The sequence below is a fragment of the Acomys russatus genome, chromosome 23, assembly GCF_903995435.1.
Source record: "Acomys russatus chromosome 23, mAcoRus1.1, whole genome shotgun sequence".
In the NCBI taxonomy this organism is placed as follows: domain Eukaryota; kingdom Metazoa; phylum Chordata; class Mammalia; order Rodentia; family Muridae; genus Acomys; species Acomys russatus.
This window is the reverse complement of record NC_067159.1, coordinates 33,492,446-33,507,880: the sequence shown is the minus strand read 5'-3', so window position 1 is coordinate 33,507,880 and position 15,435 is coordinate 33,492,446. Positions and strand designations below refer to the sequence as shown.

Sequence of the window (15,435 nt, the reverse complement as noted above, 5' to 3'; positions counted from 1 at the left end):
ACTTAAGGATGCACAAAGGATGTCTCTTACAGAGAGCTACCAGGCTACCCTAGACAACATGGAAGCTGACTTTGTGTGCATAGTAAGTATCAGGAAGTTCCCTGGGATGCTAAGAAATGAATCATTGTCCCAAGGGATGGGGGACACAAACATTAGGAATCAAAGGCTCTGAACTCACACTTTTGCAGATTTTTCTAAACTGAAAAATGTCTAATATGCTACCCTCCCTCACCACTACCGATTTGACTATGGAAATCCATTTTATGAGTCCCAGCTTTCTGAAGAAAAAAAGCATTGCTCTCCATCTCAGGTAGGAATCTTACTTAATAGAGAAACCAAGCCCAATCACCTTCAGCCTCATCATCCTTTCCTTGGAAGGACAGGTCCCCCCAAATTTGCCATTTTCTACTGGGCTAACATTCCTAGTCCTATGTTACACTTCTCCACAGAACCCGTATAATATGAATCCCCAGTCAGCACAGAGAATATATTTCCTATGACTTGATAACTGGACTTCAGACATCCATACTGAATCACCTAGTTGCAAGTCCTTTTGTTCTTTATTTACAATCTCTACTAAAAGTAACAAAAATATTAATCTTGATTTTTATACCACCATTTTGTTACCAAACATCTGTATGCCTCAGCAAATGCCAGCAACATTCACCAAGCTGATAAAAACAAAAACCTATGACATGTGACCTATTGTATAGTGGCATATCCTTCATGTCTGTTTTTTCTCATCTCTGCCCTCTGTCTTCCATTCTGTTAGCTTTCCCTTTAAATATATCCTAGGCTTTTCCCTCTTTACCTGTTTAAAGTGTCATAATCCTGGGAAAAGGTACTAATAACCATCACTTTTATGGCCAGAAAATTTCCCAAGTCATATTCCAGTCTGTTTCATGTTATAAAGTCAAGTCATCACTATAGGTTTGGGAGCCAAAATGAAGTATCAGTGCCCAAAGCAAATGACTGTATTTATTTGCAAAATCTTTACCTACATTATAATCTAATTAGCTTACAAGCAGAGAAAATTAAGATTACATAAGCTAACTGTAATTATAAATTATAAACACTGTACATTACTAAGCTTTACAAGCATTTAATTACTGTGGTGAAAAATAACATGAGTTGCTATTTAATATTGCCAACACTAAAGTAAGCAGCATCAGGGGCCACCTAAAATAGTGCAAATGGACTCCCAAGGGGCTCACATTTGCACTTCTGCCCCACCAAACTATCGTTCACAAAGCTATCAAAGAAAATTACCACAGATACAAAACACGACGCATGACTCCTGGATTTCAAATGTGGGGCAGCCGAGCACCCCTGTAGTCTCAGTCTTTCTTTAAGTACTGTCCTAAAAGAAAGGCTAACTGTAGTCAATAGTCAATGAGGACTGGATATAAGCAATGGACTTGTGTGATGGATAAATGCATAAATATACTCGATACTAAGAGCATAAATTTGAATGTGAAGCTCTACAGTTTCTGTTCTGAATGCATATTCTAGCTGTATAGAAGTTCACTGAGTTGTGCCAACTTTGAATCCAGTTAATTTTGGTGAGATTTTTTTATTTGTAAGATACTTGATAATAAAGTTTATAAAATCAAACTAAAACAATTATCTCTAGATAACTATCCATATGCCAAGTGGTAGGATAAGAAGTGCTTCTCAGCAGGCAAATTTACATCTTAGAGTCTTTTGTTCTGAGGAGATATAGTCATATTGACTGAGTCTGTGCTAATGAATGTAAGAAAACCAGAAGTGTGTACAGCTATCAAGTGTGTGCATTTACCAAGTGTCTGCATCTACCAAGAGCGGCATCTACTGAATGTGTGCATCTGCCAAGTGTGCGTGCATCTACCAAGTGTCTGCATCTACCATGTGTGTGCATCTACGAAGAGCAGCATCTACCGAATGTGTATCTACCAAGCTTGTGCACCTACCAAGTGTGTGCATCTACTGAGTGTGTGTATCTACCGAGTGTGTGCAGTTAATGAGTTATCTCTAAAACGCACAGCTCCTCATGGAGGCTCCCTGTGACTGCAACACAGATGAGCTGGTGATGAAGCTGCTAGCAAGGCATTACTGATGGGTATGTGTCTAACCGCTAACCAGTCCTCTTCTTAACAGTAACAAAAAAGTATGTAAGACACAGTAGTCACTCAAAATGGTTTTTTGATGAATGAAAGATGAGAAGCATACTGAAAAACAGGCAACGCATTCTCCATAACACCAAAAAACTTAGAGTTCATTTGCTTTCAGTGAGTTCCTCTCAATGATTTTTTCTCAGTGATAGCCTTTAAAGGGAAGGAGGGAGAGGGGGAGGGAGGTGCTAAGAAATGATGTGGGAAGTTCACTTCATCCCTCCTTACTGCCTTTGCCCAGAATAGAAAAACAATTACTCACCAAAAAGGACCAACTCTGCTTTATTAGTTTCTTTTTTTTCTGCATATTAAGTTTGGTCTTCAGATGCACTACAATCTATGCATTTTGCCACCGTTCCAGTATTTTTTTTTTAAATTTAATGCCATTCATCTAGCTCATTCTTTCAAGTCTCTTCATTGTCTCTTCACAGAGGGTTTCATGGTTCTCTCAATGCTATGAGTACGGAACTTGTGCACAGGGTAGTAGCTGCATGCCCCTCCCCCCAGATGAAAAGTAGAGGGAAGCTCAGAAGCCTCTGCCTGCTGTTTTAAGGAACTCTTAGGTCATTTTGAGCACATTCCTTCATATTCCTCATCAAAACTTTAAAAGTAAAAGAACTAAAAGGTTTTTCTTTTCTCTTCTTGGAAAGTGTTCCTGAAAAAAAAAATTGCAATGAAGCATCTCAGGTGATTTTTACATGAAATATGCATGATGATGGGCAACTGTGGGGCTTTCTGCTATTTCTGCAGTATGTTGGAATGCTGAGGAAATTCCCTTTGGAAATTAAAAGCAAAACTCCTCGGGCTACGTAGTCTGCAATGGGGAGTCTGGGTCAGTCAAAAGGACAAGGGATTTCTTCTTGTGGCTAAAGTAGAACTTGCCTTTCCTGCCCCCCTCGCTTGACAGACTGATGCCACAGCCATCTTTTTCTGCTAAGGGTCTTTGAGTCTAATCATTGATATAAAAAAATCTGAGGACAGCTCATTATTTAACCCTTTCCATAAGTTATTTTGGAAAGCCTCTTCCCAACAGAACTAATTGAAAAGAGCTCATAAGCTAAGCCCAAAATATGAGCTGTCCACAAAGTGCAAATGCAATAACAGACTCAAAGCATAAAAGAAAACATTTACACAAACTATTAAGCAATGGCCAAAGCCTTCCTTTTATGAAAAGGAAAACTAAGTGTATCGCCTTCTAGTGAGTATCTTAATTTTACCAGCTCCAGCTTTGATGTCCCATGTCTAGCATTCTTTCTCTGGTGTGCACTCTGACAATACTTAGCTTGATGGTCTTCCCTTGATTTCCTGCACAAACACTAGGGACTTTAAAGAGGGGAATTTTGAAACCTCGGTTTCCCCATTAACACGTGGAACACTTTAATCTGTTAATTGCATCGTAAGAAATACAAAAGTAAACCTTCCCTAATCAATTTAGTACAGCCTTGTCTGCTAAACAAAAATCAAATGCAAGATTTTGTGATAAAGGAAGTTTTTACCATGCGCATCTAGATAACTTAGACCCCGATTTTCTGCTCAGTAACCATGCTATTAATTTAAATTATATGATGTTTGTGAGTACATGGATTACACTGCAAAAATGTTAGCTGCTTCTTTTACGAGATGATTTTTCAGTGTCCCAAGGAAAGTACTCCTCATGATAGTAAAGAGAAAAAAAAAAGAAAGAAAGAAAAAGAAAAGAAAGAAATCTGTATATCAACAGGTCTCCCCTCCACCATTCCAAAAATTATACTCTGTTTTGATTTACACTTGGTATTTTTCTCTTCAAACTAAGCAAACAGCTGTTGTCTTCATCAAGAAAGGAAGAAACTTAAAATTCAAAAAGATTGCAGATACTGGATGAAAGGACATATGGTTCACAGTATCGGAAGTGGGGGCTAAGTGACTGTTGTAACTGATTAAAGGTGACATGTCTGAGAAGGTTCAGCACTCCAGTTATTCCTGGACTTCTTGCCTGCAAGGGGACATCAGAGAGCTTGCTGCATGCCTCAGTGAAGAGCTGGGTTTCAGGAGGCTCTGGTCTCAAGGAAGAGCAAAAGCACAAGCTGTAACATTATAATGAGTTGTTGATTCTGTGGCCTAGTTTATTGGGAATGGAGAAGAATAAAACAGCGAAAATTCCCAAGAGACTCTCTGCAATCCCCCAAGAATGTTTTTAACACAGATTCACTGCATATAGACTATATAAGGAGGAAAGCCGTAGAGGTCCTGGAAGACCTCAGACTGAAACTGTCATTTTAATAAATGGGGTCAGGTTCTGATTTAGGTGGGGGGAAGATGTTTAAAGAAGAACTAGACCATTAATTAATTAACTGTTTGGGCATGAAAACAGATCTTGGCTTTCTCAGATCTCTCTTTCATAATCTAAGAAGGAAGGGGGCTGAAGAAGACTGTACTCAAGCTTTTCCTGATTTATAGTTGTTCTATCATTGTTTCAAGGGATGTATAAGAGATTCAAGAAAGATTTTTTTCTTTTTGTGATGTCATGATTAAGCCTTAACATCGTGAAATGGCTTCTCATCACTCCAATTATGTTTCATTCTAACATCCTTGCTGTGTTTTACTCGTATCTCATATGGATATGGTTATAAGAAAATTCTCCCCAGCTTCCATATTTCCTAGTTATTAGCACAGGAAAGCAGAGGCTGCTTCTCACAGAGACCTGATGTGAAGAACCACCTGGCTGAGAAATCTCAGTGGATCTTGTAATGTGCATCCATTCTTCCATTCAACCCAGAAATATTTAAAAGCAGAGTTCGTCGGTCTCCCAAGAGGACCTTGAAATCCATTCTTCTGAAGTGCCAAATATTAATTTACCTTGCATGAAGTAGAAGGCTTTTGCTGCACCCTGTGGAAAGATTTCAAATAAACGTAAGACCCAGTGGCTTTCTTCCAAGATCTTCTCCTGAGTCTCTGATAGTGGCACACATCTGCAACCCCAAAACTTGGGATGTGGAGACACGTGGATCAGAAGTTCTACGTCATTCTCAGCTACACAGAATGTTAAAGGCTACCCTGGGCCACATTAGACCCTGCCTCAAGAAATACAAACAACAGTAACAAATGTTGCTAATATTTGAGCAATGGACTTGATGAGCAATTATGAAAAATGATTTTGTTTTTTTCATCCTTTGTGGTCCTACATGTTTAAAATAACCCAATTAACCCTCATGACTAATGACATAATGTTGGTGCATGACTTTTCTTGTTGAAACATGAGAAATATTTATTCACCCCAGATAGGGCACTGACAATACATCAAAATAATGATTCTATTGAAGTCCAAGTTCCTAAACCAGTCAAGTTACGGGGGTTACTTACAGGAGCATAGGGGAAGTGGTACTTATAGAAGCATAGGTGACTCAAAGGTAGCTATATAACAAAAAAGAAAAAGAAAAAATCACTCTCACATGGTTAACAACTTATAAAAGCTACAGGCCTTAAGCACTTGGCACAACTTGTAGGCAGCTCAACAGATTGGAGAGTCTCCTCTCTTCATCAGTCCTTACAGCTTATTTAAGCCTGTGGATGGAAAGCCTTGTAAATCTGGTAAGTTTCAGGGATTTAATGAGATTTGTGAGTTGTTAACATTTTAAGAGTCTCCTTCCAGAATGGAATATTTCACCCCTAGGGAAAATATTGTTATGTGGCATTGCACATTTTCCTCCTACTCACGTTTCTCCCTCTTCTATGATTCTCCTTGAGCCTTGGAAGGGCGATATAAAGCTGAGTATTATGTCACTATGGTACAGAAACTGTCACTCACTCACTCTCAGGAATCTTACCAGTAGCTGCATCTCTGAGGCACATCATCATTTACAAAAGGGAGTTTCCTTCTATGACAGATTGGGGCCAAAATCATAGTGATTCCTGAGTATAAGCACAAATGTTTTACAGGTACACTACCTCTATTTAAAAACAGTAGCAGTTAGTTTCTCTTTGGGGCTTATGACCTCCCCAGCCACAGGCTTTTATACTTATAAAATGAAATTTTTCCCAGGGGGTAGGTACTCAAGTTTGCTTTTCTATTGCAGTGATAAACCTTCCCACTAAAAGTGACTTGAGGAGGAAAGTGTTTCTTTGCTCACACTTGTATGATACTACCCATCGTCAAGGAATCCAGACTATAAACCCAAATCAACAGTAACTTAGCTAAGCATTGTCACAGTCTCCTCCATATTAACTGTGCCATTTTGCCCCAATGCCACCCTTGCCAACAGAAATGTGTAAAGATTGAATGTTTGATAATAAAGGAGGAGAAATATCTCATGTCGCATTTCTTCTCTGTCCCTGCACATCTTTACATGTGGCTTAGAGAAATCAGCATTTCACTCCTTTTCTTTCCTTTCTTTCTACTTTCATATTATCTTTCATTAAAACAAAAAATTTATTTCTGTCATTTTTAATTTTGTGTATGTGGGGGGAGGTATATACACATGAAGACATAAAGTCCATAATGAATAGAGGCATCGGATCTCCTAGAGATAGAGTTAGAGGTGGTTGTGAAGAGCTCAGTGTCTATACTGGGACCCACTGTTAGCTGCTGCATCATCTCTCAAGCTGCCAGAATATCTTTTTATAGTAGAAATACTAACCTTTTGTTTCTAAGACAAGTTGCAAATATGTTCCAAGCTGGTTGCATATATGGTAATTCCTGTAGGTCCATTGCACAGATTTTGATAAAGTCAAATTTTTCAATATTTTTTATTGCTCCCTGATTTTCAGAGTTAGGAACATTTCCCCACCCTCAGAACACAGAGGAATTCACTTCAGTTTTCTTTCAGCACTTGCAGGGCTTTTACATTTGTGTTTAGACCCTGACCCTTCCAGAGTTTAGCTTTATGAGAAGCATAAGGAACTAAACTAATGTTATTTTTTTCCTAGATGACTACCTCCCCAAAACTTCCCTCACTTTTTTCCATTTCTTTCACTGGTAAAGATAGGGCTTGTCTGTTGTTCTTAGGTTTCTGCCAGAATGAGATATTAAGACCCCATTGCTGAAGACACCACACCCTTTGGATACAAGGGCACAGAAATTAGGGGGAGCCTAGCAAAAAACAAAACAACAACAAAAACAAAAAAAACCTTGCTGGCTAGCATTCATAGCAAAAAAGGACCTGTGAAGTCTTCTGAGAAAGAAAATTCATCCATAGCCATATTAAGTTGTAAAGCCAGCATTCCATGATTATAGCCTGCTGAATAATATGTGCCCACAGATGGATGGCATGACTGATTTGAGGGCGCAGGTACTGCACACTTGGTCAAAAGCTTAGGGCCAGGAGGCCACGGGCTCTAAGGGAGGATGTGTTCTGAAGTCCTGGAGCCAGGTAAGTGCTCAAACTGCCTTTGCTAAGCATGTATGTCCATTATAATGGACTAGTGCTTGATCTGAGAAGCCGTTGTTGCAGAGAGTGTGAGTTAACGTGGAGTTTCCTAAATGGTGAAAATAACGAAAATCTGTGACTACTGAGTCCTCATTCCCTAAGCAGGACCTTTATAATCCCTCTACATGTACAGGATAACTCAGAACAGGTAAAGAAAAGCTCATAAAGAGATGAAGAGAAACGCCTAAAACAATATGTCCTCGGTATGACAGGGTCATGACAATCATGAGCACACAACAGTGATGGCTACCCGCCTAAGATTTGCTTAAATTAAAGACATGAAAGAAGGAGGTGACCTGGTGGGAAGGAAAAAGGGCGTTAGAGGGAGAAGGAGAGGATGAGGGAAGGTAAAGGGTAACGCCTATGACCATAACGTATTGTTTACATGTATGACACTGGCAAAAACAATTTCCAAATGATGTTGCTGGCCATTATGTTATGTTAAATATTCATACACAGCTCTGTTACCTCCTGGGTTTTAATACTGATATCGATATATATTAATCTCAAATATGGTGAGTTGAGCTTCTATTTACACAAGCATTCTTTCCTTCTCTGTTATTCTTGTCATGTTTACTCTTATTTGGAAATAACAGAGAAACTTTAATTAGCATCACATTAATCATAATAACTTATGATTATTTAATTCTGTCGGCAAGGTTTATGATTATATGTAGTTTTTTAAATACAACTATTGCCAGTTTGGGAGTATCATGACATAAATACATCCAGACAATGAAACTAGAGGATTTCTTTCTTTTCTGTGTATTCTGTGTATGGTTTAAATACAGTGGACTGTTGAGTTATTATAGGTGTGATAAGTTTTTCTGTGAAACCAGCTATATCTGATGCTCCTCTGTTGGAGAATAATTTTTATGGTTATTGTTTTGGTTAAGCTTTCATCAGAGTCATTTGTGGTAAGTTAAATTTTTATTATCCATTTAAAATATTTTGTTATTATTATATCTTTGTGTATGGGTGACTTGGCTGCATGTATAGTGTGCCCCACATGCATGCAGTGCTCAGGGAAGCCAGAAGAGGGCATCAGCTCCCCTGAGACTGAAGTTACTGCCTGTTGTGAGCTGCCACTTGAGTACTAAGAACCAACCTGGCCCTCTGCAGAAGCAGAAAGCGCTCTACTTGAAGGGGCCCTCTCTCAGCCTCTCTCTTAATCAAGGCTCTGAAATCTATTGTCAGAGAGGCAGAAAAATAGAACTTATTAAAACTTTTTGAGTTGGGTTCTTTTAATGTGTGTGTGTGTGTGTGTGTGTGTGTGTGTTGGTGTGTGTGTTGGTGGTGTTTTTTTTGTTTTTTAATCTCATGTTTTATCTAATTCATTCTCTTTTTTTGGATTATCTTATGTAACATTTTCACTATTTTTACATTAATCAAGTAGTCTAAAATAACTACAGAGCTATTTTTCTGTTTTAACTATCGATTTCCACTTTTATGTACACTAACTGCTTTGTGCTCTCTTTAGACTTACTCTATTGTTCTTTTTCTACAGTTTCGAGTGGAGTGTTATGAGCATTGGTTTTGACTTGTATTGGCATATATCTATCTAGGAAGCTATGTCTATTTCTTTGAAAACTGACATATATGCAGGTGTGTGTGTGTGTGTGTGTGTGTGTGTGTGTGTGTGTTTTCATTATTACTCTTTTAACAAGTGTGAAATTTTGAGTTCTTTCTCTTTTCAATAATATCTTTTTATTTATTTTGAAAAAAATTATTTATTTTCCTTTCATTAGTCCACTCTCTCCAATATGCTCCCTGCTGACTTTAAATGGCTAATGGTTTTTGAAAAGTAAATACAAGCACAGATGCTCATGTGTGTGGGGTGTATGTATGTGTGGGAGGTGTGGGTGTGGGGGGTATGCTGATAATTCCTAGTAAGAAAATGGTTGGATAGAAACCATCCACTTCGATAACCTCATTTCCAAGTTCACTCACGGGCAATTTTTGTCCCGCTTGAGATGCTCTGCTTGTTTAGTAGACATGCGGCATGGAGATCTTTGGTTTGCTATATATTTTAAAACAGTCATAAGACCATACAGCATACACCAGCCTGGACAGTAGCGTGAAGCTGTATTTGCACCACCATGTAGGGTCCTGCTGAGGTGAGAAAGAAGGGATGCTGCCTTTAGGGGAAGATTGGGGAAAGACTTCCACGTACCCTGCCTCTCTCATCCTTTTTCTGCTTTAATATTCTTGTCGCAATACATGTTGCTTATGGGGGGCTTTCAGCAGCTCCTTCATACAGTTACAAACAGCCCCTTTTAACTGCAAGCTGAAATCACATCCTGACTGCCAACACACATACAAATCTCCTCACCCCCTCCAAACGTTAGCCTAAAATCCAAACCTCAGGGGGCCTGTCATCTTCTCACTGCGTAGCCCCTGGAGGAGTCTACGTTGGCCGTGGCTCTCTGTCTCTGAACCTCTTTCTGCCCTTTCACTCTATTTACTTGGTGCCTCATATCAGAGCAGCAGTTGAAATGTGATTACGCCTCTAGCTTGCTGGGGAATTCAGGAGCTTGCCAGGAGCGAAGCAACTCAACAACATCGTGGAGAAACAAAACCCACTGCAGTTGGGCAAGCCCTGGGAAACATAGACCAATGAGAGTGCCAGGCTAAGGCCCCATGTCAGTCCGAGCAGCTGAGGAGAGGTAGAACCCCATGGCATGAGAAGAGACCACAGCCGAGGGCCAGCAGCCAACCTGGAGCTGCAGAGGAGTGGAGAGGGAGCAAGTTTGCTTTCCCAGCTGACCAAGTGGGATCAGATCAAAGAGCCGGATGGAATAGTTTCATCTGGCACAGAATGCCCTTCAGAACCAGAGCCAGGACTGCCACAGCTGGTGCCAAGTGCCCACTGGAAAAGCCTCCCATGGCCGATCCACGGGCAATCCGTCCTCAGGGATGAATAAAGGGGTGGTTTTTGAGACAGTTCTGCCACATGGCGTTGAAATAACCACAGCAAAGTGTCAAAGTGGCTGCATGGCTAATAGTTATCCATCACCAACACCCAGTCACAAGGCAGGAGGATCACAGCCCTGTCTACAAAAAGCAGCAGTGAAGAAATGAACCCCGGGATGTGCGTGCATGATTTCTTTATTATTAAGTGAGAAATGGCTCCAGATTCAGGCCAATCAAGGGGATTTTGGTTTTTAAAGTGAAATCCACCCTTGAACATGCATGAAGTAGAACATAAAATACAGCAACTGATACATCTACCACACAAGTCCTACACCTGGAGTGCAGGGGAAATCAAGGAAGAGAAGGTGGAAAGATTATAAGCGCCTGAGGATCAGAACACCCCTTGTGAGACAGTGTCTACTAGACAGGACAGGATGAGATCTCGACAGAGAGATGAACTCATGAGATCTCAACAACAGAGTTGTCTAAACAAGGCCTACAAGGTGACAAATGTCAGTCCACATGCCAACGTGAATGGGAAATTTTTCAAGAGGCTCACCCCTAAATAAAGAGCTACAAATAGTCAATAGCTCCTGAGAGGGGAAGACTCGGGATTTTTTTTAAATCAGAGACAAGCCCCTGATAGGTTGTCTACACCCTAGTTTTCATTTCTAAACACACATACGTAGAAGCAATATTAAGTGAACCCAGCAGTTTAATTATTTTTAGAGCTTCTTCTTTTTCTTTTTTCCCTTTTACTGAAAATATATTCCTTTCTCATTCAATAGATCATGCTTATAGTTTTTCCCTCCTTCTATTTCTCCAGCTTCTCTCCACTTTGCCTTCTCTCTAGATCTCGTTAGAAAAAAGGGGGGCTTTTAAATGATAACCACCAAAGATGACAAAATAAAATATAATAAGATGAAAAAAAAAAAAAAAAAACCTAGCACACCAAATTTGCACAGGGCAACCCAACGAAAGGAAAAGAGTTCCAAGAGCAGGCATAAAATTCAGAGGCCCATTCATCACATTCAGGAATCCCGTAAAAATACTAAGCTAAAAGCTGTAATATACACACTGCCAACCCGCGAAGCCCTATGTGGGCCCTGTGGCTTTCTGCTTCAGTATATGTCAGCTCATATGCACCTTGCTTAGTTGATTAAAAAATTATGGAACACTTCACAGATTCCTGTATCATCAGTGGCCATGCTAATCTTCTCTGGATCATTCCACTTTTAGTATTTAGATTTTTAATTAGTTGTTTTTAAATTTTCTTACTTGATAATTATATTTACATAACTCCATCCTCTCTCTCTCTCTCTCTCTCTCTCTCTCTCTCTCTCTCTCTCTCTCAGTCCTCCCATGCCTCCAATTCCCTCTCAAGTTTATGACCAGTTGAAGAGTGAACCGACTTGAATAGAGGGGTTCCACATAAGTTCATAGTGTGGATTTTGTTACCTGTATCACCAAATTGTTTTTCCTGGTTATAAAAAGCACCTTGGAATGATTAAGCTTTTGATCATTGCCTAGTATTTAAATATGACAGTGACTTGGAACTGCAGAATTGTGTATCATTACATCACCACACCAGTGTGTCGTCACATCCCACTGATGTTTGTTTAGTTACCTATGTGTCAAAACAAACAAACAAACAAAAAACCAAATTCCCCATGACTAGCAAGGCCTTTCTTGTTGTTAACAGTTGCTTCACTCCTTCCTCCTAGGCTCAGACTCCTTTGTGAAAATTGCAAATGATATAAATTCAAAAATTCAGCAAGGCTCTGAAGATGATATATTCTTTGTGTGGTTCTTAAATTTTGTTTCCTTTGTCTGCAAATGCCTCACTCAATATAAAAAATAAGGGTATTTCACTTCATTGATTTTAAATATAGTCTATCTGCTTTGACTCAGGGCATTGTGGAGGCTTTTTTTGTTGATGCTGAGGGTGGGGTTTTTATTGGTTTGGTTTGGTTTGGTTTCTTTCTTTTTGCTATTATTGGTGTACTTACAGCTTCTCTGACACTCATTTGAAGACCATCTTTACTTACTCTTCAATGGCTTGTAGATATGATTTTACTTTTATTTACCTTCCTTTTCCTTCATCTATCCTTTTTCTTTCTTCCTGTTGTTGATTTGTCATGTTGTTATGAATTCCAGTTGGGTCTGGAATGCATTATGTAGCTCAGGCTTGCCTCAACTTGTGGTCCTCCTCCTGCCTCAACACCACACGCCAAGGGCTGCTCGGAGCACAGGTTAGGTGAGTGCCACCACACCTGCCACATAAGTGGCTTTACTATAAATCACTTTGTTTCATCAACAAAAGAATTATTAGATTCAGTTTTCTCTCTTTTATCTCTTTTTGGCTCTCAATGAGTATATTTTGCTATCAATAGTCACTAAGTGGATCTAGGAATAACAGCCATACAACAAGCATTCATCTTGTCAATCCATTTCTCTTTTTTTAATCATTTCAATTACCATATAACTAAGGGGTTTTTTTCTTTACATGCTAGGTGATCATTTTACCCCTGAGCTACATCCTCACTCCTATGTATGATAGTATTTTGAACCTCAAGTGAACAGATTCTTATTGTGTGGTCCATTTGTGCCATCTGGGCAGCCTGTGCCCAGGAAGGGCACTCGGTGGACAGCTCTGGAGCTTCTCTTCTTGTGTGACCTGCCATTTTGAGTTCAGCCCTAAAGGATACAAAATTAGTATCTCTGTATTTTTCTTTCCGTTCGTTCTTGTATTACAAAACACGGATTTAAAATGAATGTTAAAATGGAGGCAACATCAGAAGCCTCACATGATGCCTGAGATACGAGGTAGCCATCACTATGGCTCTCTACTTTTCAGTCAGACTGTATTGTAAGCCAGTAGATCCAAATGTCTGGAAGCGAATCACCTCACGTACATCCACAACAAGGCCAAGTTGGGAACAGCAACTCATTCTGAGTAACTCCAGAAGCCATCGCAGAGCTTTTCTTCCTAGCAGAGGAAAACATTTTGAGTGGAAACTCTGCTGTATCCAATGAAGGCTGAGGGTGATGCCAACACTTTCTGCTGCGTGAGATGGAAGCTGCCTGAGAGCTGCTGATTTGGGACTCAGCTGAGATAGGAACTGGCAGTGCCCCCATGGAGACACTCCATCTGGGGAAATGTCAGGAGGGCTCCGAGATTAGTCTGACATAATATGCAAGACAAGATAACACATACTGTGTTATTTATTGTAACTGTTAAAGAAAGCCCCTGAACTAGAGTATAGATTTTTGAAGGTTTTAGTAGAGTAACAAATTACATAAATGAGTTAAATATTTTTTTTCTTTTTTAATAGTTTTTAAGCATGAGATTTCAGTTAGAATGTTATTGGACATAAATAACACATTTGATTAGGCAGATTTTTCTTTGTTACAACATAAAAGTCCATCAGGGAAAGGGGGCTTGAGCTTGTAGTCCTGGTGCTCTGGAGACAGAAGCAGGAGGATAAGGATGAGTTTGAAGCCAACTTAGACTAACTAATGAGTTATAGGGAGACCAGGGCTTGGTGAGGCTGCATCTCAGAAGAAACAAAAAAATTAGAGAGGAGTGCTTCAGCTGAGGTTCATTTGAGTGTAAGTAAGTGACAGCTGATGGACCATTTTATGAGAATACTGGGAAGATAAAGATAACATGACCTTCAGGAGTCACAGTATATCCTGATGATTCTAAGATTAAGGGGAATATGCCAAAATTTCTGTTAAAGAGTCTAAGATAGAAAAGATGAGCCAAATAGACTACTAGTTTGAAGAAACATCCTCCCTCCTGGGAGCAGCTAAAGCATCTCACAAGACAGCACTGCCTAGCAGTGGAGGGAACTGATCTTCAGATTCATTTTTTGTCCAGTTTGTGATTCTCTGAGTGAGAGTAAAGACCCACAAAGCCATTTATAGAAACCAAGGCTCTCTTTAGGCAACTTTGATAGTATGGTCATACCTATTTTCTTTGTTTTTATTGATTTTCATTATGCAAATAGTAGTTCTGGTTATGATGTTTCATTGTCCTGCCGGTTCCTTCTCACCCCCATTACCTTCCCTGTTTCCCGTTGTCCCAAACTGCCCCTCTCCCTCTCTGCATATGACCCTTTTTCTTTCATGTCCCACATATTATTTTGTCACTGCCTCTCATGTATAAGCTCATATATATATATATTTTTTTTTAACTGAGAAGATATAAATTATGTGTCTAAATATGCCAGTGTCATAACCTTGGTCAATGTAAAAAGTATGATTCAGTGGAATGTTTGGAGGCTTGAAAAGGGTAAATAATGGATCATTTTTCCTTGGTGTTCTCCATTTCCTTCAAACATGTTTATACTCACAATGCGAGCTCCACAAAGTTCCATTTTTTTGCTTATATAAAGAACCAAGTTATAGGAGGCTGTTAAGATGACAGCACTATTGTCTTCCCATTTGGCAATAAGCTAAGCCTTCGCATAATAAATTTTGTGTGTGTGTTTAGAGACTAGCTGCTCAGACTCATCGCAATTTATTGCTTTTTTTTTTCATGCTGAGATAAAGACTTATTGCTAAACACATTTGCTTTTTGGTGATTTGGAGCCTGCTTGCTCCTGGGTGCCAATTACACTCTGGCAGGAGCCTGAAGGTCTCCGTGGAGCAGCTGGTGTCAGCTTTGCATGAAATATGCTTCTGCAATGGATCATTCTGCTGCTTGGGGGACATGCAGTAGAGGCTTAGCTGAAATAAAGAAAGAACAAAGTGATGGCATCCAAAAATAAAATCAAAGGGGATCAAGTTAGGGTTATTTATATATACTGTTACTGGACTCAATATCCTAAACACCTCACAGCTGTTCAAAATTTGAGAAGAAATCAAATATATCATTAACATCTCCTGGGCTTGTGGGTTCTTGGGCCAGGTATATCTGTCATCCATCTACCACTAGAAGCCCCTGCTATACTGATTGTGTCCCG

General features: G+C 39.5%; 1 pseudogene; it reads right to left on the bottom strand.

Annotated features, from left to right (window-relative positions):
- Positions 1-11,628: 11,628 nt before the first annotated feature.
- LOC127206785 (uncharacterized) lies at positions 11,629-11,725 on the bottom strand (annotated as a pseudogene).
- Between the last annotated feature and the right edge of the window lie 3,710 nt (positions 11,726-15,435).